Raw genomic sequence first — 25945 nt, 5'->3', positions numbered from 1 at the left:
CCGCACAGGAGGCAGGATATCCGCGACCACTTTGACAGGACTGACCTTGAGATCGATCTGCTGGCCACGATGACCAGTTGGACAGAACTGATGGACAGACCAGACCTATTCTGCAGGGCTGGCACCAGGACCTGACGGCGACAAGGGAGAAGACGGCCTTTGCAAAGGCCGACAAGGATAAGATTACACATTCTTCCCCCGCTATTTGGGTATCAAGGGGCTACAGCTCTTACATGGCATGATGCGGCCCCATCCGGCCATTGGGGATGAGCCGCTGCCCCCATTGATGATGTCATCATATGCATCCCTTGATGATGTCATCATATATATCCTAGAGAGGAGGTAGAGGCGGAGAAAAGGTCCCAGGAGCGAATTCCCTTAGCTCAAGCCAGATACTGGTTGGCTGGAAAGTGGGGTTCGGGTTGTGCGTGGGGGCGTAACAAGCTGGATAGTGGGAGGCGTGGCCCGGCCCCAACTCAAAAAGCAGCCACGCCAAGTGCCTGGGCCTCACACTGCGGAAACTTCCTGCATTCCTGGGACTCCTGGGGGCATGCCCAGCGGACACCACCAGGGGGGCCCTTGCTGCGGACCAGCGGAACCTGGGGCCGGCCCGGATGGATTTGTGGACTGTCTGCTGCCAGAGCCTGCTTTGGTGGATCTACGAACAGCCCCTGCCTGCCCCTGTCCTAGATCCCCCAGACTGGGGGCGGAGTTCATCATTCAGCTTCCAGACGAAGGCCTCGGCCGCCCTCTTTTCCCTAATGAATCAGAGATCGGACTCCCCCGCCCTCTACCCTCAGAAGAAAAGCTCTAGAGAAGAGAAGCGAAAGACAAATGATGGTGAAGAATGTTTGGCGGGTAAATGGGCGTAAAATGGGCCTAGTTTTGGATTTGCCTTTGCCCCTAGGCACGGAATGTGCCAGGGTGCAATGGATGAACCACCGCAGAACAAGGACAAGAGCACTTGGAGATGGTTCGCCCTTTCCTCCTTCTTCTTCCCACGTTCGGCACCGGTTCGGACATGGATGGGACTCACGGATGGCCTGTCAACAATTGTTTTTTTTCCCACCCCGTGGCCCCCCGGCCCAGTGTTGGGGGAGGGGGCCAGGCCAGGCCAATTAGCTACCTGGGCTACCTGGAGAGGAGTTAGAGCGCTTAAAAAAAAAAGCAAGTAAAGGTGGGGCTGGGCAGGGGAAATCAGCAAGCAGGGGCTGGCCCCAGCCAGCGACACCAGACCTTTTTAAACCCTCCTGAAGGAAGGAAGGGGAAGGGGGGGAGAAGAAGAGAAGCAGGGGCAGCTGGGCAGCAGGAGGGACAGCTGAGCTCTGAGACTTGCTACAGGACGGAGGGCATTCTCCCCAAGGGGGGGGGGAAGAAACAAGAGCTAGGGGGCTGGCTGAAAAGGAATCAGCCCGGCCTTGTGAGATTGGGAAGGGTTTTTTTCCCCTTGTGCCCTAGCCTGTGCCTCTGAGGCTGGGAAGGACTGAGCTAACAAACAGAGGGGCAGGTGTTTTGCCACAAGTAATATTGAGGGCAAAATTTGGCCATCAGAATGGAGTTAAAGTAGAGTAACCCCGTTCAAGGTAACGGAGTTATATAACAAATAGTAATAACTAGTATGAAACTGGTATTAAGTGAGATGAAAATCAGGCCCAAAGACTATAATTAATAGTGATAGCATGAGCCAGAGTCAGTTCAAGTAAGTTATATAATGGGGATGGCCAAACTTACTGACCCTCTGAGCTGCATACAATAATCTTCAGACTTTCGAGAGCTGCAAGACACGCACAACCTTTACACATGTATTTTAAAAAACATCCTACTTACTATATCATGGCTAATTACTGCTAGAGCTAGATGCCTCATGGGTCTCCATCCTGGTTGGAAGTCTTTGGAAATCTGGTTGATACATTGTCAAGGCAGTACAGAGGAGCGCAGTCAGAAGTTGATTTGTAAGGACTGCACAATGTTTCGATTTTATTAACTTCATCACAAAGTACAGTGATTCACAGCAGTATGTTGTGCCAAAAATTTAAATGAGTCGCATACTAGTCTTCTTGAGTTGAGGATACTTCATTACTGGAACTTCTTCCAGAGCTCAGTTGTAGACTGAGATTTATGCATCGTCTTTAGAGTCTGGTCTTTCTGGAGTTCCAATAGTTCCATTTGAAATCTCTTGACACTATGTCTCTTTGCAGAAACTTTAACTTGTTCTGCCTATTAGTGTTTTCTTTGAAGAAAAGGAAAAGTCCTATCTACAACTGAAAGATGAGCAATGAATGCAGAATCTGATGTTTTTCCCTGATATTATGCAGCATCTGCAAACTCAACTTGGCACTCCAAGGGAAGGATATGATTATTTCTGACCTTACTCAAAAGCTGTGAGCTCTGTGAGCCGCATGTGACTTGTCAAAGAGCCGCTTGCAGCTTGCAAGCTGCGTTTTGGCGAGGCCTGTTATATACTAATTGAAAGGGGTGGCACATCCGGCTCTTTGGTGGCAGGTCCCTCAGTCCTTCTCGGAGGGAAGGACCTGCCGCCAAAGAATCAAGCGGCAGCGGTAGAGCTGCCGCCGAAGTGCTGCTGATCGTGACTTTTTTTTTTTTTTTTGGTGCTTGGGGCGGCAAAAACCCTGGAGCCAGCCCTGCCTTTGCAGCGGCCGGCTGCCACGGGGAGGTTGCCCTGGGGCACAGGGGCTGAGCTCTCTACCCACTTTCCTGTCCCCCTTAGGTACCTTCCTCCAGCCCCTCCTGTCCCTGTTCATTACCATGTGCCCCACAGTTGTGGACCAGGTTCTCTCCCCTGCCGGTCACTCCCTGGGGTCGTTTTTTTCTCTGCCCAAGGAGAATGAGGGGAGCAGCACCCTGCAGGGGGAAGGAGGGGAAGGCGGGGGGCGATTGGCACCTTCACTTCTTAGTCTGGGGAACGTCCTTTGCCTGCCCCTCGGTCCCCAAAAGGTGTTTTACTGCACTGGGGAAGAGTTGCTGAGCGGGGCAGCAAGAGGGAAAGGATCAGAGCAGGCAGGGAGAAGAGCGGAGAGAGACCGTGGCATACAGGTGTGGGGCAGCAGAAAGAGCAGAACAAGGGGTGGGCAGAAGCAAGGGCAGGAAAATGGGTAGAGGAAGGCTGGAGTGTGGCGGGGCAGTGGCGACACCTCGCCGGAGTGTAAGAATAAGAGGAGACATGGGAGTGGGAGAGAAAGGAACTGGGCACAAGAACAGCATCGGAGGGACGGGAGAATGATCTGATGGCTGTAGGAATGCAACCCCCACTGGGACTGCAAGGGTTAATTCCTGTCTTTGGGCCAAGGAGGCCACACCCCCTCGACCATGCTGGGCATGCTCCAGCTGAAGGCCAGGTGTAAAAGGGAGCAACCCCGTTCATTTGGGGTTGACTGCTGGAGAAGAAGGAGATGTGTTGCAGACTCCTGCTGAAGGACTGCCAACATTTCACAACACGGAGGCCAGCCAGATGGCAGCAACCCATGAACCCCAGGCTCTGGACGCTACAGAGGGAAGAGAGACCAGGGGAACCACAAGACCACAAGCTGCAGAGATGTGGGTAGGAAGTAACCCAGGGAGGCTTTGTGGGGAGATGTTTGGAGACTTGGAGATTAGCTCGTCATGTTTTGGCTGGATCTCCTTCGAGCTGGTGATGGGCAACCCCGCCACCAATAGGGCTGTGGGTTGGGACCCGGTGGAAAGGGAGGGCCTGGGTGCTCCTACCACCCAACCAGCCCTACTGCCTCTGGCCCCTAGGCCGCACAGCCCTGACTGCCCGGGGCCGCTCTACTGCCTCTGGCCCCTAGGCCGCACAGCCCTGACTGCCAGGGCCGCTCTACTGCCTCTGGCCGCTAGGCCGCACAGCCCTGATAGAGAGGGCAGGTAGATTGACTTTGGCTGTTAGGCCACATTACTTCGAGAGCCAGAGGGATTGCGCAGACTTGCCTGCGGGCCTATAATGACCCATGCCTCATCCCAAAAGGGGATGAGGGGTGCATGACTGTGACACCCCCTATTTAGACAGTGCTGTGTCAACAGGAGAGCTTCTCGGGAAGGTGGATTAACTATGCAGACGGAAAAGCTTTGCCATCTGCGCAGTAGTGTCTTCACTACAGTGCTACAGCAGCGCAGCTGCATGGGTGCAGCTGTGCCGCTGTTGCACTGTACATGATGACAAGCCCTCAATCTGTTTATGTTACTAAGGAATTGTCTGAGTTAGTCAAAGTTGTAGCATCTTCAGTTCTTGAAGACTACGGTGATTAACATTTTACAAACTTTTTTTTTTCAACAAAAAAGTTATTTTTTTGAAAATGAATTTGTCATGGAAAACTAACTTGCAAAATGTTTAATTTGTGAAATTGGTTTCATCTCAGATGCTATGGTGCTGAAGACCATTTAAGTACCTAGCTATTTTCTGAGACATGTCTGCATTAGATCAGTCTATATGTCTGGAGTGGTTGAACATAACCTCGGGCCCTATGTGTGTTAGTAGTGGAAAAAGCTATCCTTTGTTGCCTAAACAGAAATAAAAACAGAACCACCACCAATACAGAGCAGCAATATGTACTCAGGATTCCAATAAATGTTACTGCTAAACATTTATGTAATAAAATACTGAAAAATTACCCAAGCTACAGGCAGTAGAGTAAGCTGGAAAACCAACAGGGCAGCACACAAATTCCAGCTCTGGAAAGAAAAAATAATGAAAATACAGAGCTAGGACCTGTATTCAAACAAACCACCAGTGATTAGTACTTGCGATGAAATTTACAAATAACAGTTGCTTAGCTGTAAAAAGCAAGTGTTGGCATATGGAGTCTAACACTACCATTCAGCTCTAGTGTTTGTTTATTTACTGAAACTATGTCAAGTTCCATAGCAGAATGTTTGTGTACATATGTATAGCGTGGATATACAACTGTGCCTGTGTCATACCCTCCTGGCAAAATGGAAATGTGTGTCTGGACTATGAAATTGAAAATGGTATCAGTCAGAGGAGAATGAACAGCCAGATTGTTGTTAGAATGGCTAGTGATGCTGCCAGTTTTATTCCATTTGCTTTGTTATACAAGTCTCTGAGGCCTGACTGATAGTGATCTAGGCCTTTGGAAGCCAAAATAGAAAGTGACTATTTTAACTCCAACATAGAAATGTTGCTATAAAGCTTCCTCATTCTTGCTGCAGTTTGTAAAAATGAAGTAGTAGTGAATAAGGCATCAGCGGCATTTTGAACTTGGCATGTCCATACCCAGGGGAAGAAATCTAGAGATAAAGCTTTTCTTGTTGTTTTCCCCATCATGCTGCATCATGCTGACTTTCATACATAACAAATGCTGTGTGAGAAAGACAGAACCTGACAGTAGTCTGAGCCACTGGTCTCTGGTATCTCTAATCTGGTGGATTAAAACCACAAGGGCACTGACTCCCCAGCAGCTGGCATTGGCAGCAAAGGTAAAGTTTAAATTTTATTGGATTTCTTGTTGTTTAAAAATTCACCTTGAAGTGCAATACATCAGTAAAATGATATGATTTTTATGGTTGTGTTCATAGCTTTGAAATACACTAAATATAAATTATGTGCTTTTATAGATAGCACATCACTATTCTTGCTATAAGCAGAAAGTTTGCAGTTTTATCTCTAAATATTGTTTTTCAGAATAAGTTAAAGTCTGTCTTTAATGTTCTCTAGTGCAGTGGTTCTCAAACTAGGGCCGCCGCTTGTTCAGGGAAAGCCCCTGGCAGGCCAGGCTGGTTTCTTTACCCACCGTGTCTGCATGTTCAGCCGATCTCGGCTCCCACTGGCTGCAGTTCGCCGCTCCAGGCCAATGGGGGCTGCAGGAAGGGCAGCCAGCACGTCCTTCAGCCCGCACCACTTCTTGCAGCCCCAATTGGCCTGGAGCGGCGAACCGCAGCCATTGGGAGCTTTGATCAACCGAAGCTGCAGATGCGGCAGGTAAACAAACCGGCCCGGCCCGCCAGGGTCTTTCCCTGAACAAGCGGCGGCCCTAGTTTGAGAACCACTGCCCTAGTGTGACTTCAACCAGCTTTTCAATTATTTCCATCAAGAACATAATAAAAGCCATATACTTGAGAGCCACAGCAGCTGTAATAAAGTACCTATATCTATAAGCCATAGTTAATATCACTGCATTAACACATCTCATGCCTTTTCATTCCAGTACTATGTGTTATTGATTCATCTGGAAGCAGCTTGATTTTGATGTTCCTGGTCCCCATAGGACCTATGCTGACTGATATCCAGTAAACCAAACTAAAAGAAAATCAAAATAATAATAGACTAAAGGATTTGGGGGCTAAAGTATTTAGTAAAGACATAAATGAAATGTTCATGCTTATTAATAAGATTTCCTCTTTGGCATCACTTACATAATGTGATGTGATTCTCTTACAAGAAATAATAAATATTATGTAGTGAAATACTTTATTATTGCTATCTTGTTTGCTTTAAATTATAAAAATATGGATAACCATCAACCATTTTTCAATAAGAGGTGTACTGCAACTGACAGTGAAGTTATGAATGATGATAAGAAACTGCTTTGTAACAACTGTGTTGAAGCTAATCATTATAAAAAATTGCCTTCTATATAGGAGATATGCCAAGAGCTGAGGCGTTACTATAGCTAAGGAATAAATTGGCAGTGTGTTCCTGTTTCTAGCTACTTTCTGCATCATAATTCTAACTGCAAAGATCATTATCCTTACTTGAGGGGTAGATGGAAAGGTCGTTCCATTTGAATGAGATGAGGAGTAAACACAAAGCAAAAGGTCCTTATCCCTTGGTCACATTTGGGAGCAAAGGTCATTATCCCCCTATAATCTGTTGTGGTGGAAGTTTTTGTTTATTTGTTGTAAGTTTTAATTAGTCATAGGAACAAGTTTTGTTCAGTACAAGAAGGTTTTGGAGGGTTGCACAAGTTCTTGAAAAGATATAGGGCTGGTTGCGAAAGACAGGAGGGTTATTGGCTGGTTGTGAAAGACAGGAGGGTTATTGGCTGGTTGTGAAGGAAAAACGGGCCATTGGCTGGTTGCGGTACAGATAATAGCAAGATGATCACAAAGGGGAAACTGAGGCACAATGACATTTCTGAAATAAGGTTGGGAAATAGTATGGAAGATTTTGTTATAAAAGTAAGACATGGTTGATGGAGGAAAAATGTGTTTAGTGGAAATGGAGCCTACCAGCAACTGTGTAAGCAATGGGAACAATGGACACAACCTAAGAAGAAGGGTTGTTGTCAGGAGAACCAAGCAAAAAGGAAAAGAAGTGAGCTGCTTTACAGGGATTGGCAGGCTGCAGCTGCAACCCTAGATGCAGAAATTGAGAAAGCATTAAAGGGAATAAGAGAATTAAGAAAATAAAAACAAAAGGAAGAAGAAATAGTTAATTTAAAAACAGAAGCTGATAAGGAAAGAGAAGTAAAGAACAAGGAGATAGCTAATTTCCAAGCAGAAACTGACTCATTGAGAGCCACCATTATGACTCAAACAGTACAGATCATGGAGTCACAGAAAGAACTAAATGAAATAAAAGAAGAGCAGAAGAAGTTAATAAAAGAAATTGAAGCATGGGAAAAGAAGGCAATAAACAGACAAGCTGCAAAGAAATTGGTGTAAAAAGATGTAAAAATGGAGAAAAATTAATCATGAAATATGCAGAAGAAAAAATCATGTGCTAAAAGAAGAACTGAAAGCGAACAAAGGAGCCCCAGCGACAATAAAATCTCTATGTGATGAAGAGGTGGAATCTGATGAAGAAGATATGGGTCCTCCTTGTTATGATGAGTATCCCAAGGAATCCATTCTGGAATTTTATAGTATACCAAGAGAAGAGTCGGAAGAATATCAAAGGCCACCTCCTGTAGCTCCAATTATTACCTCCACAGTGAGCAAAACTACTGCCAAAAGAAACAGAGGGGGTACAGAAGAGAGGGTAGAGGAGACCCTACACGCCTGAGCAAATTAGAGCTCTAAGAAAATCTATGGGTCACAGGAACACAGTGATTGGATGGCTAGTTAAGACAACAGAGATACCTGGATTAACAGGAAGTGATCTCTCTGCATTAATAAGAGTGCACGAATTCAGATGAATATGACATCCAGGGAGGAGGAGAAGGTAATACTGATTTAATAGGAAGAGAATTGGGATAAGAGAGACGATCACCAGATACACAAAGGGTAGAATTGTTGCAAAAATTACCAGCCCCTATAGATGTATCTACTCTAAGGTCATTTTTGGGTATGACAAATTTCTCCAGAGAACTTATAGAGAATTATGCAGAGAAAGCCAGCCTACAGTAGATCATCAGAGATCTACAACCCATCTTGGACAATGATCCCTCACTTTCACAGGCCTTGAGTGGCAGGCCAGTCCTCGCCCATAGACAACCTGCCAATCTGCCTCACCAGTAACTGCACACTGCACCATAGTAACTCTAACTCAGGAACCAATGCATGCAACAAACCTTGATGCCAACTCTGCCACATATCTACACCAGCAACACCATCACAGGACCTAACCAGATCAGCCACGCCATCACCGGTTCCTTCACCTGCACGTCCACCAATGTAATATACACCATCATATGCCAGCAATGCCCCTCTGCTATGTACATCGGCCAAACTGGACAGTCCCTACGGAAAAGGATAAATGGACACAAATCAGATATTAGGAATGGCAATATACAAAAACCTGTAGGAGAACACTTCAATCTCCCTGGACACACAATAGCAGATTTAAAGGCAACAGCAAAAAAACGTCCTGCAGCAAAAAAAAGTCGGGACCAGACTTCAAAGAGAAACTGCTGAGCTTCAGTTCATCTGCAAATTTGACACCATCAGCTCAGGATTAAACAAAGACTGTGAATGGCTAGCCAACTACAGAACCAGTTTCTCCTCCCTTGGTTTTCACACCTCCACTGCTAGAAGAGGGCCTCATCCTCCCTGATTGAACTAACCTCGTTATCTCTAGCCTGCTTCTGGCTTGCATATATATACCTGCCCCTGGAAATTTCCACTACATGCATCCAACGAAGTGGGTATTCACCCACAAAAGCTCATGCTCCAATACGTCTGTTAGTCTATAAGGTTCCACAGGACTCTTTGCTGCTTGTACAGATCCAGACTAACACAGCTACCCCTCTGATACTTAAGTGGGAAACTACTTTCTGGAGGATGGTTAATGCTCCATCAGATGGAAAGAAAACCCACATGCTCTGAAGGAACCTTGATTATTGTGCATCATACAACCTGCTGTAGTCCCTGCACCCAACCAGTCTTTCGTGAGATGGATGAAATGTGGAAATATGAAGGCTGTTCCATCATAGCCCAGTGGCATACAATCAGGACTGTAGGGGCTGAGGTTGGAATATACTGTCGTAACTTGTGCGCAGTTCTGTCCCTCTTGTGCTCCATGTATGCTGAACCAAAAGTTAAAAGTAAATCCAGTATCCCATTCCCTGGTTCCTTCTGGCACACCCCCAGTTATACCCTCCAAGTGACTTGCTCAGGGCCAGAGCCAAGCCCCCTCCTCTGAATGCAGGCAGTACAGAGCCGTCTCTGCTCAGTCCATGAATTCCCTCTCCATAGAGATGCAATTAGGGGCAGGGTGGAAGAGTTGTTGAATTTAATCTAGAATGGAAAAGAACATTAAATTTAATATAGAGACGACAACATATTTGAAGGGAAACTTTTTATGGCGTCACCTAAGTAGATATTGGTTTTGAAATGCTTGATTTGCAACAAATGTCATAAAAGATTTATTTCTGTTGCCTTTATCTCAGCTGGCAACTGGTTTCATCACTTTCTTTTTTAGGCTAGGTCATGACTGAAACTAAAGTGATGTTTGTTATTCACAGTGAAAGCTCGCAATAATATTTTCATGTATATTTATCAAATATGAGCTTGTTTTAAAATTCTCTTACTTGCTCTTAGAATGTTTTAAAGCTGCTTCCTTTCCACATGTGGCATAATTAAATCAAGGTTACTGATATTAATTCCTAATATTTGTCAGCTTCTAATTTCACAGACATAGTTGCCTGGCTTTTATGGCTTATAAAAGTGATATGAGGCAGTTTTACAAAAACATATGTCACCGTACAAAGGAGCATCGTAAAAAGAGAGTTTGTGGTACCATTGATCATTCTAATGATAAGTTAGCAGTTCTATGTACTGTGGCTCATCACTGTAGTATCTGAGCAACAAGAAAACCCTATGCTCAAGTTACTTGGGGCAGGAATGGGCCTGGTCACTGAGTCTGTGCATGTGTTCAAGGGAATGGCCCAAGATGCACCAGGACTATTGGTTGAAGTAGCACTAATACTACTTACATGCCTCTACCAGGGTTTGAGGATTAGAGAAGTCACGCTGCACTTTCCTAGAGGAGCCATCCTTTGGCCTTGCCCCTACTCTCACTCAAGCTCTTAATGCTGCCATGCCAGGAGCCCCTTTGGGGTGAGGGGCTCATGGCAGTCTGCAGAGCGAGCCTGGGAGGGCAGGGACCACTGCTGTGCAAACAGACTGGGGTTGAGGTAGCAGTGTTCCTGAGCCACAGCATGCGCATATCACAGCCCGCCACAAGGCTGCTGTTTTAAGATGGGGAACAGACAATGTCATGGGGAGCTCTTAATTCCTGATGCTTCAATGGTGAGACACTGGCCTCCCTCTTCAAATCCCCCTTAACCAAAATCCTATTTCCCCATAATTGCCATTAGCCTTCCTTGCCCTCACATAGTATTCATCCCTTCCCATGTGCCCCTGTCTCCCTGCAAATCCCTCCCAAGGTCCCCATCCCTGGCAGCAGGGAGAGGAGCATAGATGAGGGTGGGGAAGCAGAGAGGCACAGGGGGATGTGGTTAAGGCCTGTGTTGTGGGGTCTGGGGATCTGGACAGAGGAACAGGGTTGTGTAAGTGGGCTGGAGTTGGGGACAATGCAGTGCCTCCGTATTGAGGCATTGGCACAACAAAGGCTCCCCTGGTGCTGCTGCCTCAGCTCTCCAGTGTTCGAGATGAGAGTGGAGTTGTGGCAGTTGTGGGGTGATGGTAGTGGAGGAGTAGAAGGAGAACTAAAGCATGGAGTGTACACAACATATTGAATGTCTTAACTCTGCTTATTGCCTTGCTTTTGAAAGTTTGTGGACTCTGGAGTCTAACCTTAATCCATCTGTAATGGTTTTTGTGTGGAAACAATAAAGCCTAATAAGAAAAACCATGTCCAAAAATTCCAGGAACACTATTCACACAAAAACAGGACATAACATATATTCAGGAAAGAATGGAAAAAATTAAATACATTAAAATAAACTTGTCCTTAGCACTAAGTGCTTGAATAAATCAGCTCCTTCTTCACTTCTTACACACTTGCACCACATTAAGTGCGTCAGGAAGATTCCTGGTTCATCCAGCCCTTCCTTCCCAGGCCTTGTTTTAAGGGAATATCCCCCCTCTTATTGTATTCTGTTCAGTAGGATTGAGAAACTAGAACTCAACTCCTCCTTTCATGACAGGAAGCTCGCTCTGTCCTGACTTCTGAATTTCCAATCACAAGCCTGCCATGATCCCTTTCTTTAGTTGTGTCCTGGCTCCATTTCATTTCTCCCTCTCTCTCTCTCTCTCTCTCAAAAAGTTCACTGAAAGATGCCAGCACCTGCCTTCTGGTTTTATTAATGCGCCAGTCTCATTGATGAAAGTGTCATAGGTCTGAGAATCTTTGTTCTACCACACTACTACTTGTACAGTTTATCCTGTCATGTAGGCGTCTCCTTTGTTCTTCCTCTATTAGGCCTGGTCTACACTAGGAGTTTATGTCGAATTTAGCAGCGTTAATTCGAATTAACCCTGCACCCATCCACACAACGAAGCTATTTAGTTCGACTTAGAGGTCTCTTTAGTTTGATTTCTGTACTCCTCCCCGACGAGGGGAGTAGTGCTAAATACGACATGGCCATGTCGAATTAGGCTAGGTGTGGATGGAATTCGACACTAATAGCTCCGGGAGCTATCCCACAGTGCATCACTCTGTTGACGCTCTGGACAGCAGTCCGAGCTCTGACCAGCCTCACAGGAAAAGCCCTGGGAAAATTTGAATTCCTTTTCCTGTCTGGCCAGTTTGAATCTCATTTCCTGTTTGGACATGGGGGCGAACTCAGCAGCACTGGCAGCGATGCAGAGCTCTCCAGCAGAGGTGTCCATGCAATCTCAGAATAGAAAGAGGGCCCCAGCATGGACTGACCAGGAAGTCTTGGATCTGATCGCTGTGTGGGGCGATGAGTCTGTGCTTTCGGAGCTGCGCTCCAAAAAACGGAATGCAAAGACCTACGAGAAGGTCTCCAAAGCCATGGCAGACAGAGGATACAGCCGGGATACAACGCAGTGCCGTGTGAAAATCAAGGACCTGAGACAAGGCTACCAAAAAATCAAAGCGGCAAACGGACGCTCCAGATCCCAGCCCCAGACATGCCGCTTCTACGAGGCACTGCATGCCATTCTCGGTGGGTCTGCCACCACTGCCCCACCAGTGTGCGTGGACTCTGACGATGGGATAGTGTCGACGGCCGGTTCCTCGGAGATGTTCGTGGACGGGGAAGATGAGGAAGGAGATGAGGAGGACGAGGCAGTCGATAGCGCTTACAGCGCTGATTTCCCCGACAGCCAGGATCTCTTCATCACCTTCACGGAGATCCCCTACCAACCCTCCCCGGCCATTAACCCGGACCCTGAATCAGGGGAAGGATCAGTCGGTAAGTGCTTTAAACATGTAAACATTTATTTCTAACAGAACAGGAATATTAACTATGCGAAAAGAAGGTCAATATATATGGGGATAGAACAGAAATCCTCCTGGGAGATCTCCACGAAGCTCTCCTGGAGGTAATCGAAAAGCCTACGCATGAGGTTCCTGGGGAGAGCTGCCTTATTGGGTGCTCCGTGGTAGGACACTTTTCCGTGCCAGGCTATCATCAGGTACTCTGGGAGCATTGCCTCGACGAGCATGGCGGCATAGGCCCCTGGTTTGTGCTGGCTTTCACGCAGCATGCGTTCTCTATCTCTCTGTGATCCTCCTCAGGGTGATCTCGCTCGGCGACTCCTGCATTGAATTAGGGTAATTAGGGTAATGTTAATATTGGGAATGCTCCACTGTTCCTATGCATAACAATAAGCGGCAGTCTACAGCCACGTGGTGGAGGCTGCAGAGGGGAAGCATACAGGGATCTTTCCCGGGGACAGCCGCGAGGCGGTGGAACAGGGGCAGAGTGCATGCTTTCCGGATTGCCTGCAGCAGGAGGGCACTGCTATACATTACGTTTTAAGCAGCCAAAAGTCTACGGCTTACCAGGCCTGGCTGCTACACGGATTCTGCTGTCCTGCCCTGCTTGTCTGATCTCCAGTGCAAGACCCCAGGCAATGAAAGCGAAGGCCAAAAATTCGAACTTGTCCTGAGTGCGCATGAGATAGGTGCTGTGCATGGTCTTGTTCACAGAGACAGACTAGACTATGTTCACTGTTCGCAAAAATGTATCTTTGTAAGGAATTCACTCCCTTTTTCCCATCACACAGCTGCGACTGTCTCCCGACCTGCCCCAGCATCCCCCTCACAGAGGCTGGCGCAGATTAGGCGGCGAAAGAAAAGGACACGGGACGAGATGTTCGCTGAACTTATGGGCTGCTCCCGAGCCGAGGCAACCCAGCAGAGCCAGTGGAGGGAGAACCTCTCTCAGTACCAGCGCTCACACAGTGAACGGGAGGACAGGTGGCGTCAAGAAGACCAGCAGGCGACTCAAACACTGCTTGGGCTAATGAGGGAGCAAACGGACACGCTCCGGCGCCTTGTGGATGTTCTGCAGGACCGCAGGCAGGAGGACAGAGCCCCCCTGCAGTGTATCTGCAACCGCCCTCCCCCGCCACAAAGTCCCATACCCCCCTCACCCAAAGTAACAAGAAGGAGGGGCGCCAGGGGCCGTGAAAACTGTCACTCCACCCCTGCAGAGTGCTCATTACCAAAACGCTCTCATTCCCTAAATTTTGAGAAGTCCTTCCCTTCCTGACTCACCCAAGCCCCAATCCCAGTTTCATCCCCTAACTGTCTAGTTAATTATTAAAAATACTTTGCTGTTAATTACTGTTTCCGTCATGTTCTTGTACAGAAGACTGTGTTTGAAGGGTGGGGGAAAGGGGGTTGGTAATTGCATAGGACAGTCACCTTTACCAGGGTACAGACACGGGGGCAGGATCAGCAGCAGGTCACACACACAGTGCAGTCAGTAAGCACCCTCGTTGGTCTGGGAGGTGGTTTTCATGTTCTGTGTGGGTGGGGGGTACGTGACTTTGTGGCGGGGGAGGGCGGTTACAGATCTTATGCAGCGGTCCTTGTCCTGGACCACAGAGCCACGCAGCAGGGGAATCTGTAACCGTTTTCACCCTGCCACAAGGTCACATAGCCCCCGCACACAGAGTCCCGAAAAGGAGGAATGTCAGGCTCCGTTGAAACAACCAGACCAGCACTGCAGACTGCTCTAGGAGCAGGAGCCTGTCATTCCTCGAGTTTAGAAGCAGTCTTTACATCACTACACACCCTACCCAGCACAGTCTGCGTCCCAGTTTCAACCCTTTAACACAAAGTCATTAATAGAGACAACGTTGTTAATTAACAATGTTCCATGTATTTTATTTTTAAACGTGTGTTGGAAGGGAGGGAAACGGGGTGAACGGGGTATGTAACTGCAGAGGATAGTCAACAGTAACTGAGTAAAGAAACAGGGGCAGGTTCAGCTTCTCTGTAAAGAAACTGAACAGTCACAGGTCACGCTGCTTGCTGAGGAACCTAGTTTTGAAAGCCTCCCAGATGCACAGCGCTTCCTGCTGGGCTCTTCTAATTGCACGGCTGTCTGGCTGAGCGTAATCAGCAGCCAGGCGATTTGCCTCAACCTCCCATCCCGCCATAAAGGTCTCCCCCTTGCTCTCACAGAGATTGTGGAGCACACAGCAAGCTGCAATAACAATGGGGATATTGGTTTCGCTGAGATCCGAGCGAGTCAGTAAGCTTCGCCATCTCCCCTTGAGACATCCGAAAGCACACTCCACCACCATTCTGCACTTGCTCAGCCGGTAGTTGAAGAGTTCCTTGTCACTGTCCAAGGCGTCTGTATAGGACTTCATGAGCCAGAGCATTAGCGGGTAGGCTGGGTCCCCAAGGATCACTATAGGCATCTGCACATCCCCAACAGTTATTTTGTGGTCCGGGAAGAAACTACCTTCCTGCAGGCATCTAAACAGACCAGAGTTCCTGAAAACACACGCGTCATGAACCTTGCCCGGCCACCCAACGTTGATGTTGGTAAAACGTCCCCTATGGTCCACCAGTGCTTGCAGCACCATTGAAAAGTAGCCCTTTCTGTTAATATACTGGCTGGCCTGGTGGTCCGGTCCCAGGATAGGGATGTGAGTTCCATCTATAGCCCCACCGCAGTTTGGGAATCCCATCGCGGTGAAGCCATCTATGATGACCTGGACATTTCCCAGGGTCACTACCTTTGAGAGCAGGAGCTCAACGATTGCGTGGGCTACTTGCATCACAGCAACCCCCACGGTAGATTTGCCCACGCCAAAGTGGTTCGCTACTGACCGGTAGCTGTCTGGCGTTGCAAGTTTCCAGAGGGCTATGGCCACTCGCTTCTGCACACTCAGGGCTGCTCGCATCCAGATGTCCTTGCGCTTCAGGGCAGGGGACAGCAACTCACAGAGTTCAAGGAAAGTGCCCTTACGCATGCGAAAGTTTCGCAGCCACTGTGATTCATCCCAGACCTGCAGCACTATGCGATCCCACCAGTCCGTGCTTGTTTCCCGGGCCCAGAATCGCCATTCCACAGCATGAACATGACCCATTGCCACCATGATGTCCACGGCGCGGGGTCCCGTGCTTTGTGAGAGGTCTGTGCCACTCTCACACTTCATGTCCTCACCGCGCTGCCGGAGCCTCCTCGCCCGATTTCTCAGCATCTGACTGTGGAAGAGGTGGACGATAAGGTGCGAGGAGTTGACAATGGCCATAAGTGCAGCGATGATCGCAGCAGGCTTCATGCTCACAGTGCTGTGGCGTCCGCGCTGTCACTCACCAGAAAAGCGTGCGAACTGATTGCCCGCCGGCGGGAGTGACGGTTGAATGACGACAGTTACCCAAAACCACCCTCGACACATTTTTTTCCCCCAGCAGGCATTGGGGCTCTACCCAGAATTCCAATGGGCAGCGGGGACTGCGGGAACTGTGGGATAGCTGCCCACAGTGCACCGCTTCCAATGTCGACGCTTGCCCCGTTAGTGTGGACTCACAAAGTCGAATTACTGTCCTTAGTGTGGATACACACGTTCGACTTTGTAAGGTCAATTCCACAAATTCAACTTAAGTTAAATCGAACTACTCTGGTAGTGTAGACATACCCTTAGAAAACTAAGCATTTTAATGAAATGAAAAACCCTACAGAAATTTGGATTAAGGACAATTTTAGGGTATAGCCACCACATGTGTTATCACCTGTTATTAATGGGCAATGCACACATCTAGAGGTTAGTATGGACCAAATTCAGAGACAATGTGTCAGTGATACCACTCAGTGATTTTAAGCTGGTGTAAGGTAGTCAAACTGTATCTAGGGCCATGGCTACACTTGCAAATTTGCAGCGCTGCAGCAGGGTGTGAAAACACACCCTCTCCAGCGCTGCAAGTTGCGGCGCTGCAAAGCACCACTGTGGTCAAAGCCCCAGCGCTGGGAGCGCGGCTCCCAGCGCTGTACGTTATTCCCCACAGGGAGGTGGAGTACGGACAGCGCTGGGAGAGCTCTCTCCCAGCCCTGGCGCTTTCACTATTCTTAGCGCTTCAAAGCGCTGCCGCGGCAGCGCTTTGAAGTGCAAGTATAGCCATAGCCTAAGGGAGTTCAAGCTGTGTAACTTATATCAGAGGATCCTTAAGACACAGTACCATTTAAAATAGTTAACTTCAGGAAGTTTCCTCTGTCTTGTATATTTGCTTCCTATTTTATACTTTTGACTAATATAATCTTGTCATTTTTAACCTCAAGCTACATTGTGTACTTGATATTTTTGCACAGTCCCTCTGCTCTTCTCTCATCTCTGCACTGAATAACAAAATTTGAATGAACACCTGGTCATACATCTTTCCACCTTTGACAGTTTCCATGATTAGATGAAAGTTGTAATGCTTGAGGAAGAAGAATCCTAAAGCAATAAATTATGGGATGGAAGAGATGCCAATAAAGCAAATAAAAGGAAAAGCACTCCCATTAGCTAAGGTTAGATCTAAGCCATTCATGTCAGAGTGTACAATTTTGTACCCTGTAGATAAGCATAATTTTTAACAGCTCAGTGGTAACGTCTGTTGTTAGGTCACACACCACAGGTGGGAAGATTGAGTAAGGAAATAACTGAATCTGAAGCTGTTTGTTGGGACCACAGTAAACAAGAGTGTTATAAGTTTCGCACTGCTGCTAGCCCACACACAGATATGAACCCCATTAAGTGAAGCAGAGCAGCAGGAAACAAGCAACACTTACAGGGGATGGGGGCAGGGAAGTGGGAAAGAATTCAGAGCGGAGAACTCAAGAGGGAAAAACCTAGCATGCTGAACTTTTTGCATTTACAGGAGTCTTGCAAAATGATTTTTTTTAATACAAAGTATGAAAAGATGTTAAATTGAATGTGTCTGAAACCCGAAATAGGATTATTCTACAACTGATCCTAATGATTTTTACAACACCCTGCCTTCCTTGTTGGTAAGCATCTTTATCACTTGCTGTAAGATAAAATGTAATATTTCACTGCCTGTATTTTCATTGAGGCATCTCTAGCTACTGTCAGTTATTGTAATGTGAATAATGACATCTTATCTTGGAAAGTCAAGGGAATTACTAAGGGTGCGTCTACACTGCAAAGTTAGTCCATTAAGGCAGCGTACTCTGACCTAACTATGGAGGCGTACACACTGCTCCACCTGGTATGCTTACCTAATAAAACCCCACCTGGACAAGAGGCATAGACAGAACTTAGGGCAATGTAGCTAGAGCAACACCGTGTCAGTGTAGATTGTCTAGGAGGTGTCCCACACTGCCCACTGTGACCACTCTGGTCACTGTTTTGAACTCCGCTGCCCTGCAGCCAACTACACAGGTATACACCCCTCCCCTTTTAAAGCCCTGGGAAGTTTTGAAATTGCTTTTCCTATTGACTCAGCATGGAGAGCTCACATAGCAACCGCCCAGCTGAGCATGCCGGCTCCATGCAGCAAACACACTCCTGCTTGGAGTACCCAGAGGTGGTGGATCTCCCGGGTCTATGGGGAGAGGAGGCTGTGCAGTCACAGCTCCGCTCCAGCAGCAGGAAGCTCTGACAACTACACCCATATTGCTGGGGGCCTGGAGGAGAAGGGCTTATCAAAATCAAAGAGCTACAGCAGGCATGCGAGAAGCAAAGGAAGCAAATATTCACTCTGGTGCAGAGTCACAGACATGCCACTTTTACAAGAAGGGTGCTAGTGTCAGGGTGGTGGAATATGGGTGGGGAGGGGCTATTGGTGGAGCAGTCGGGGGAGAGTCAGGGAATTCATGCTGTAGGAAAAGAGGGCATGGTTTTAAGGAAGAATGAAAAGAAACAATTAAAACTTTCCCTGAACAAGTAAAAATAGATAACACTAGCATTCAATTTTTCATATACATATAAAATGCACCGGGTTAAATTACTGATGACGGGTGGGAAATTGGTACAGTTTTTGGTTGCCAACTGTAGATTATTCATTAAAGAAAATAGATTTACTTCTCAAGGAAGGTTTTTGTGTTAAAACAAAACCCAGTTTTCAAGACATCTTTATGTCTTTCCAGTGCACCTGTATTTATTTTTTCTCTGATATGATCTTTTGAATTGCCTGAATTCTGTATTGGAGTAGTACTGTTCTACTGAAATATATTTACATCAGAATTCATAAGAGTTAGTAGCTGCAGAGAAATCATAAGCAAAGGGGATCTAATCCTTTCCTCTCTGCACAGGTGCACAAGTCCTGATATAAAGAGAACTCTCTGTGGGGAGGTGGAGTGGGGGAGACAATCACAAGAGAGTTCTCTATACACCTCAGACTGCAGTGTGCTGCATGTGAGTTACAATACTCTGCAACAAATAGTAGGTAAAAATGTAAATCTCTGTGATGCTATGTATAATAAATGTGACCATTTATATCAATGGCAACAAATCAGATACAGAGCATGTCATGTAAGGTATCAATAGAAAAGTTATGACTTGCTAACTATGATTATCCTGTTTATATGCATGTTGTGACGTTGCACTCTATGTGTTTCTGGAAATATGCTTGTGAATGTAAATATGAAATAACTGGAATATGCTTTATGCTAGATATGCCATGTAACATATCTTTGCAAAGGTTATGATCTACTGAATATATTCATCCCATTTGTATGCATATATCATTTTTATATCTGAAGTTATGAGCTTTGGCTCTGTGCTTGTATTTTAAGTGATTACTGTAGGAAACACATAAGGGAGGTTTGGCCAAGATATTGTGAAGGGACTATTAAAGTAATTGCGAGAACTTAACTAACAATGGACTTTGGGAGACACCAATCCACATCTGAGCTTTCCTGGGAACATTCAAACTAACATGTAAACAATGGCATCAGCCTGCAAAAAGCGGAATCATTCATGGACATGTGACTTGCCCAGGTGGCTACAAACTCCATCTTGTTGCTGTGATTTTGCACAGAAGAACAAAGGGGTTTTCGCCCACGAAAGAGAATATAAAAGGCCCTGGAAGCCTCTCCATTTTTGTCTTCAGCTGGCTCAAGAGATGGCTTCTCCACCCGAAAGAGATGCCTGAAAGAAACTGGAACAAAGGACTGTAACTACAGGGGTGTGAATGATTGCTGGACCCAGGCCATAAACAACAACATCGGTCTGAAAAGGAGTGTATCTGAGAACATCTAGCATGAGAAGTTAGTATTTGTAACTAGATCCTTAGTGTATTAAGTTAACCTTGCGTATTTTGATTTATTTTACTTAGTAACTTACCTTGTTCTCTCTGTTATTACTTGGAACCACTTAAATTCTACATTTTATACTTAATAAAATAGCTTTTGTTTATTAATTAACCCAGAGTGAGTGATTAATACCTGGGGGAGCAAACAGCTGTGCAAATCTCTCTATCGGTGTTATAGAGGGTGGACAATTTATGAGTTTACCCTCTATAAGCTTTATACAGAGTAAAATATATTTATTTGGGGCTTGGATCCCATTTGGAGCTGGGTGTCTGGGTGCTGGAGACAGGAGCACTTGCTAAGCTGTTTTCAGTTAAGTCTCCAGCTTTGAGGGCATGGTCCGGACCCTGGGTCTGTGTTGCAGCAGGCTTGCATGTCTAGCTCAAAAAGGCAGTGTTCTGGAGGCCCAAACTGGCAAAGAAAACAGGCTCAGAGGTAGTCTCAGCACATCAGGTGACAGTCAAAAGGGGGTCTCTGGGACTGAACCCACCGCGCATGTATCATCTTTTTATTGGAAGTTATGAATATTGGCTATGTAGGTGTATCTTAAGCATAGTTGTATTCCTGGATAACACCTCTCAGATAGATTTACATCATGGCTGGTCAGCTATGTGTTGATGGCCCATTAAGGACACTCCACTTTCACAATGGGCCATTGAACAATCTCATCCAGCCCAGTAGGTTTTCCTGCATATGCTTCAGAAAGCAAGGAGCCAATGGCCACTCATTGTCATTCAGCAAAATACGTAGGGGCATGTGATATGGAAATGTGACTCTGGACTCCATGTTGGGTCAGTAACTTTTCATACACATGGGCTGTGGGCTTTGTTTAGGACAGTAAATTTCCATGCACATGGCAGAGGATATAAAAGACACCTGAGATATCTCCATTTTGCCTCATTCCTGCTCTAACTCTCTGGACTGTGGATTTACAATTAAAAGGAATATCTTGAACTGTGGACTGAGGACCTTCCAATCTTTTGGAAATTACCAAAGAGACTTTTGCAAGCCAGAAGTCTATTCCATCACTGCTACAAACCTGATATAAGGACTTTGCAATAATTTATATGTGTATGATCTATTACCCAATTTATAATTCTCTTCTTTTAAACCTTTAGTTAGTTTACTAAGGATTGGCTGACAGCATGATACATATTGACCTGGGGGTAAGTGTCTGATCCTTTGGGATTAGTAAGGACCTCACATATGGGGAATTGGGTTTTCAGTAGACCTGTTTGTCTGGATGGACGCCAAGGGCTGGAATGGCTAAAGAAAGCTTGTGTTTGGCTTCTGATTAACCCGTGTAGTACTGAAGAAGCTCCTGTTACTGGCTTGGTGGATCTAATTATAGAATAAGCCACCCATTTTGGGGGAGTGTCTGCCCTGATTCTTGTATGCCAGGACCTCCCTACACTTCCCCCTCCCCCATCCATGTATCTTCTGGGGCCACAATAGTACCCAAGACACTACCCCACAACACACAGTCAACGTGTGGAACTCCTAGCCAGAGGATGTTGTGAAGGCCAATACAATAACAGGGTTCAAAAAAGAACTAGATATGTGCATGGAGAATAGGTCCATCAGTGGCTATTAGCCAGGATGGGCAGGGATGGTGGCTCTAGCCTCTGTTTGCCAGAAGCTGGGAATGGGCAATAGTGGGTGGATTGCTTGATGATTACCTGTTGATTCCTTCTGGGGCACCTGGCATTGGCCACGGTTGGAAGACAGGATACTGGGCTGGATGGACTTTTGGTCTGACCCAGTATGGCTATTCTTATGAGATTAAACATGATAGTGTCTCATGCACCCAGCTGTTACTAGGGCAGTTGAAAAGCAGCTGGAAACCTCATAGGATGCCCATGGAATGATGGGATTGAGAAACCTGCATCATGTGAGACTGAACTTGCCCCCATGAGGCATTGAAAACCCTTCCCAAAACACCCTACAGCCAGTTGCACAGTGGGATAGCTACCCATGGTGCACTGCTTTCTGTGTCGATGCAAGAACTGCTAATGTGGACATGCTCCACTGGCACAAGGAGCATAGTGTGGACATGCACTAGTGGCTTAATTACAGTGGTGGCTGTACATCTATGTAACTTAAGTCATCTTAACTTTATAGTGTAGACATACCCCAACAGAGTGTAGCCAGAAAAGAATGGTTAGTGCACGTGTAAATTTAAGGTTTCAGAGTAGCAGCCGTGTTAGTCTGTATCTGCAAAAAGAACAGGAGTACTTCAGGTACAAATTTAAGTTTTTCAGCAGTACCACCAAAATCAAGCATTCAGAGTTTACATTATTGAGAAGCAAGAGAGGAGAGCCACAACAATTGCAGCAGAATTAGGGGATCTAAATCCACCTCTGTGCTTAAGTTTTACATGAGGTGAGGGTACAATGTGTCTTATCCTTCCTTAAAGTTGAGGAATAAATTGGTTTTGTCTGGGTGAGGACTGCAGGATTAGGCCAACTGCTAGTGTCTCACTTCAACTCCCTCTGACCTTTGTCTTTAGAATCACACAAGGGACACACAGTACCCACTAAGCAGTTCTCACGTCCTCATTTATACAGTCCAAATCCTTATAATTTTTATGTGCCTCCCTTCCTACACTAAAAAAGGCTAAATGATATGAATAAATGATGATGTATGAGGCTAAAGGATGTAGAAACAGAGTGGAGAGATAATAGTGGGGAAAGAAAGAACAGAATGAAGGACAGAGAGAGAGCGAGCGAGAGAGCACACACTGAAATTTTAAAAGGAGAAAAGGAAAGTCCAATTAAGCAATAAAAGCTATTTCTACTGTACAAAAACTTACAGAAAAACCTTCTTTTTAAAAGGCTTTGTGGAATGTTATAACGGTGAATGTTAGTGTTACATGAACAGAGCTGTGGCATTTATTATTGATAAGATACTATGCGTTTATATTAGAGACACACGAGATGGGTGAGGTAACATCTTTTATTGGACCAACTTCTGTTGGTGAGAGAGACAAGCTTTCGAGCTTACACAGAGCTCTTCTTCAGGTCTGCTCTGTGTAAGCTCGAAAGCTTGTCTCTCTCATCAACAGAAGTTGGTCCAATAAAAGATATTACCTTGTCTCTCTAATATCCTGGGATAAACAATCTACAACAACAATAACACTGCAAAAAACATTCATATGGCACTTTAACATGAAGTAAATCAAGAAACTAAAGCAAAATCCAGCTCTAGTGTTTATAGCCCTGGTGGAGAGTCCTATGGAATTTAATAGGGATGAAACCAATAAAGCTCTGTAGAAATTTTTCTAAATCCTTATACACTTCAATAGAAAAAAGCATTATTTTCTATAGTTTTTTAAACCACCACTTAGAGCAGCAATATAGTTCTCTATTAAATTCTAAAAGAAGGCTTTAAAAAAACCTTATAGACAAGATTGTCTCTCTTAATTAAAGTGTATAGACTTCTCCATGAGGAAATCTTAAAGCAAGAAGGGGAACAATACAGTGGACAGTCACAGTGGGTGCGTAGCGCACCTATTTAATGAATGAAACGGTCACTCAGTCTGACTGAAGGGCTACATTTTGTAGGGTCCTAATTCTGCTACCATCCACAATGACATCTATACACTTTAATTGCAAAGGATTCATTATAGATGAAATCTTAAAAGGCAAGTGAAGGACACCCATTATGTCTCTCACTGGTGACTGAGAGATATCAATTCATCTGAATATTAGAAACAGACTACAAATAAACTACAATTGACTTCAATAGGCTTTGGACCAAGCCCTAAGGGCCCAATACATCTGCCATTGAAGTCAATGCAAAGTCTCCAGCAGGCCCCAGATGACCTGAGGAATAAGGCCCAATTTACTCTTCATACGATTCAGCTTAATTGGGACTACACACAGGGCCGGCTTTAGGAAGTGCAGGGCCCAATTCGAACAGTTTCGACAGGGCCCCAGCAAGGATGATTTTAAAAAAAAAAACACGTAAAAAAACACGTGGGGCTTGTACTCACCAGGCAGTGCTCTGAGTCTTCGGCGCCACTTCGGCGGTGGGTCCTTCACTCGCTCCGGGTCTTTGGCGGCACTGAAGGACCTGCTGCCGGGTGAGTAAAAATTAAAAAGGCGCCTCTAGCCAGGGAAGGGATTCTCACTGGGTGCGGGGCCCTCTTAGGCGCGCGGCCCGATTCAGGGGAATTGGTGGAATAGGCCTAAAGCCAGCCCTGACTACACAGCAAGATTAGCCTCACCCTTACAGTGCACTTCTTTACAGCATTGCCATACAATTTTATTGCATGCATTTTAACTCAGCAATGTGTAAAGAGTTGGATTACCAGTGAAGTTTTGCAAAGGCTTATTCTCATTACCTGCTCTAAATTTCTTCCTTTGGTATCCATTAACATGTTCACCTACCAGTAAAAGCAGCTTCCTGCAGTGATTTAGTTTCTAGCCAAAAAGAGGCTTTTTTTTGTAATAACGAATCATCTAGAAAAAATGATAGACCACTGTGACATTGTCTAATTAAAATATAATTATGCAAGGCATTATTTCTACCACTGTTACATAATTGCAACAAATCTTGTACAAAAAGTGTAACATATGGCCAGAAAGACATGTTAGAAAAGTATGTGAATGGAAATTAGGGCCATTCGTGCTAAATAGGCTAGAACTTTGAAATGCAAACCTATATTGTTAGAAGTCATACTAACTGTGTGTCTCTTTAATTCTAGCCAGGTAAACAGACAGTTCTTGTCTGTCACTATAGCTACTAATTCAGAGATTAACAGGAGATATTAACATTTAGATGTATCTTGGGTAAAATAATGTCACTGTCTATAAGTCTCTTTGAAGTTTGTAATAGACTCCCTAATGGATAAATTGCCCTATGTTAATTTGTGTAACTAATTACTGGTGGTATTTAGAAAGCAAAAAGTTAAATCAGGAGCCTATTGTTTAACCAGGACTATGTGATCAAGTGGATGCTAGAACACTGTATAAAAAGACCCTTGGGTCCTGATCCTATTAATCTCAGATCTGCTTAAGCTTCATCAGGGGGAGTTTGAGTTGCAAGACTGAGGTCCCTGTTATGCTGGTACGCCCAGAATATGATATTTGGACATTGGACTATAACCTATGAACTGAATTCTAAAGGAACTCACCATCTCTGCTATGAATCTGAACCTCAATGAACTGAGCTCATGTCTGTATGTATATTGATCTTTTAACCATACTCTCTCTCTTATTTTTTAATTTTTAGTTTAGTTAATAAGAATTGGCTGTAGCGTGTATTTGGGTAAGATCTGAAACATTCATTAACCTGGGAGGCAACGTGTCCTATCCTTTGGGATTGGTAGAACCTTTTATTTTAAGGGAGCTGTGTTGTTTGGACTTCTGAGTAACCAGTAAGGTAATAAAGAAGCTGTTTTATGCAGGCTTGGTAATCCATATTGGTAATATCCACCAGTACTGGAATATCCACCAGCTTCTGGGGGTTTGTCTGCCCCATTCTTTGCAGTTCACCCTAATTAAGTGACCATAGCTGGCCCCTATTGGGACCCTGGTCACAACCACAGAAATCCTCTCTGGACTGGCTGGTATCAACTGATAAGAGAATACCAAAGATCTGTTGTGCATTCTGCATACTTTACTGGAAGAAATAGATATGAAGGGCACTAGGCCCAGACAGGAGATTTTTGTTTAAGAAAATACACATGAAAAACAAACAATTATTTACTTGCCTTCACTGTAAATAATGAAGGCAAAGTCAGAACAAACTAAAATTTTATACAATGACTTGTTTTATATTGCTCTTTATACTATACACCAAAATGTAAGTACATATTTATATTCCAATTGATTTATATGGTAAAAATGAGAATGTGAGCAAGTTTTCAATAATGT

Source organism: Mauremys reevesii, linkage group 1 (genome assembly GCF_016161935.1).
Source record: "Mauremys reevesii isolate NIE-2019 linkage group 1, ASM1616193v1, whole genome shotgun sequence".
NCBI classification, from domain to species: Eukaryota; Metazoa; Chordata; order Testudines; family Geoemydidae; genus Mauremys; species Mauremys reevesii.
The sequence above is the reverse complement of the archived record's forward strand: the minus strand, read 5'-3'. Positions refer to the sequence as shown.